Raw genomic sequence first — 2,500 nt, forward strand, 5'->3', positions numbered from 1 at the left:
GAGGGAGCAGCGCCCTCTGCTGCCTAGAAAGATGAAAAAGCTTACAGCACCTGGTATTCCCAGGCGGTCTCCCATCCAAGTACTAACCAGGCCCGACCCTGCTTAGCTTCCGAGATCGGACGAGATCGGGCGTGTTCAGAGTGGTATGGCCGTAAGCAATTGAGGCGGCGGCGGCAGGGAGGCCTTTTATACACGGCTTAGCCTGTGCCTACTGCAGGGCCCTTTGAAAACCGGCCACCAAATGGGCCTATTTCTCTGCCCTCTATTATCATTGACGCCCTCAGCCGTTGTGCTCACCGGGAGCAAGGCCGCAGTCTTTTCTCTCCCCTACATTTGCGCTGTTCAGCGACGGCAGGGACACAAATGCATGCTGTGATAAGTTTGCAGCCTCCCCGAGGGAAAGCCAGCTGTTGCTGGCACACGGGACGTGATGTCGTCCTTGTACTTCCTCTGCAAAAGTGACTGCACTGCCGCTGGCCAGCACTGTTGTTGGAGGCCCCCTGTCTCCCCCGGAGAGGGAGCAGCGCCCTCTGCTGCCTAGAAAGATGAAAAAGCTTACAGCACCTGGTATTCCCAGGCGGTCTCCCATCCAAGTACTAACCAGGCCCGACCCTGCTTAGCTTCCGAGATCGGACGAGATCGGGCGTGTTCAGAGTGGTATGGCCGTAAGCAATTGAGGCGGCGGCAGGGAGGCCTTTTATACACGGCTTAGCCTGTGCCTACTGCAGGGCCCTTTGAAAACCGGCCACCAAATGGGCCTATTTCTCTGCCCTCTATTATCATTGACGCCCTCAGCCGTTGTGCTCACCGGGAGCAAGGCCGCAGTCTTTTCTCTCCCCTACATTTGCGCTGTTCAGCGACGGCAGGGACACAAATGCATGCTGTGATAAGTTTGCAGCCTCCCCGAGGGAAAGCCAGCTGTTGCTGGCACACGGGACGTGATGTCGTCCTTGTACTTCCTCTGCAAAAGTGACTGCACTGCCGCTGGCCAGCACTGTTGTTGGAGGCCCCCTGTCTCCCCCGGAGAGGGAGCAGCGCCCTCTGCTGCCTAGAAAGATGAAAAAGCTTACAGCACCTGGTATTCCCAGGCGGTCTCCAATCCAAGTACTAACCAGGCCCGACCCTGCTTAGCTTCCGAGATCGGACGAGATCGGGCGTGTTCAAAGTGGTATGGCCGTAAGCAATTGAGGCGGCGGCAGGGAGGCCTTTTATACACGGCTTAGCCTGTGCCTACTGCAGGGCCTTTTGAAAACCGGCCACCAAATGGGCCTATTTTTCTGCCCTCTATTATCATTGACGCCCTCAGCCGTTGTGCTCACCGGGAGCAAGGCCGCAGTCTTTTCTCTCCCCTACATTTGCGCTGTTCAGCGACGGCAGGGACACAAATGCATGCTGTGATAAGTTTGCAGCCTCCCCGAGGGAAAGCCAGCTGTTGCTGGCACACGGGACGTGATGTCGTCCTTGTACTTCCTCTGCAAAAGTGACTGCACTGCCGCTGGCCAGCACTGTTGTTGGAGGCCCCCTGTCTCCCCCGGAGAGGGAGCAGCGCCCTCTGCTGCCTAGAAAGATGAAAAAGCTTACAGCACCTGGTATTCCCAGGCGGTCTCCCATCCAAGTACTAACCAGGCCCGACCCTGCTTAGCTTCCGAGATCGGACGAGATCGGGCGTGTTCAGAGTGGTATGGCCGTAAGCAATTGAGGCGGCGGCAGGGAGGCCTTTTATACACGGCTTAGCCTGTGCCTACTGCAGGGCCCTTTGAAAACCGGCCACCAAATGGGCCTATTTCTCTGCCCTCTATTATCATTGACGCCCTCAGCCGTTGTGCTCACCGGGAGCAAGGCCGCAGTCTTTTCTCTCCCCTACATTTGCGCTGTTCAGCGACGGCAGGGACACAAATGCATGCTGTGATAAGTTTGCAGCCTCCCCGAGGGAAAGCCAGCTGTTGCTGGCACACGGGACGTGATGTCGTCCTTGTACTTCCTCTGCAAAAGTGACTGCACTGCCGCTGGCCAGCACTGTTGTTGGAGGCCCCCTGTCTCCCCCGGAGAGGGAGCAGCGCCCTCTGCTGCCTAGAAAGATGAAAAAGCTTACAGCACCTGGTATTCCCAGGCGGTCTCCAATCCAAGTACTAACCAGGCCCGACCCTGCTTAGCTTCCGAGATCGGACGAGATCGGGCGTGTTCAAAGTGGTATGGCCGTAAGCAATTGAGGCGGCGGCAGGGAGGCCTTTTATACACGGCTTAGCCTGTGCCTACTGCAGGGCCTTTTGAAAACCGGCCACCAAATGGGCCTATTTTTCTGCCCTCTATTATCATTGACGCCCTCAGCCGTTGTGCTCACCGGGAGCAAGGCCGCAGTCTTTTCTCTCCCCTACATTTGCGCTGTTCAGCGACGGCAGGGACACAAATGCATGCTGTGATAAGTTTGCAGCCTCCCCGAGGGAAAGCCAGCTGTTGCTGGCACACGGGACGTGATGTCGTCCTTGTACTTCCTCTGCAA

General features: G+C 57.1%; 5 non-coding genes across 5 annotated transcripts; all 5 read right to left on the minus strand.

Annotated features, from left to right (window-relative positions):
• Positions 1–38: 38 nt before the first annotated feature.
• On the minus strand, positions 39–157 carry LOC144540360 (5S ribosomal RNA). The gene has a single exon (XR_013505582.1). It is a non-coding gene; the product is annotated as a 5S ribosomal RNA (ribosomal RNA).
• Positions 158–552: 395 nt separating this feature from the next.
• On the minus strand, positions 553–671 carry LOC144540362 (5S ribosomal RNA). Its single transcript, XR_013505584.1, has one exon. It is a non-coding gene; the product is annotated as a 5S ribosomal RNA (ribosomal RNA).
• A 392-nt stretch (positions 672–1,063) lies between these two features.
• On the minus strand, positions 1,064–1,182 carry LOC144541232 (5S ribosomal RNA). The gene has a single exon (XR_013506446.1). It is a non-coding gene; the product is annotated as a 5S ribosomal RNA (ribosomal RNA).
• Positions 1,183–1,574: 392 nt separating this feature from the next.
• LOC144540363 (5S ribosomal RNA) lies at positions 1,575–1,693 on the minus strand. The gene has a single exon (XR_013505585.1). It is a non-coding gene; the product is annotated as a 5S ribosomal RNA (ribosomal RNA).
• Positions 1,694–2,085: 392 nt separating this feature from the next.
• On the minus strand, positions 2,086–2,204 carry LOC144541233 (5S ribosomal RNA). The gene has a single exon (XR_013506447.1). It is a non-coding gene; the product is annotated as a 5S ribosomal RNA (ribosomal RNA).
• Positions 2,205–2,500: the final 296 nt, after the last annotated feature.

The sequence above is a fragment of the Centroberyx gerrardi genome, chromosome 10 (genome assembly GCF_048128805.1).
Source record: "Centroberyx gerrardi isolate f3 chromosome 10, fCenGer3.hap1.cur.20231027, whole genome shotgun sequence".
Lineage (NCBI taxonomy): Eukaryota > Metazoa > Chordata > Actinopteri > Beryciformes > Berycidae > Centroberyx > Centroberyx gerrardi.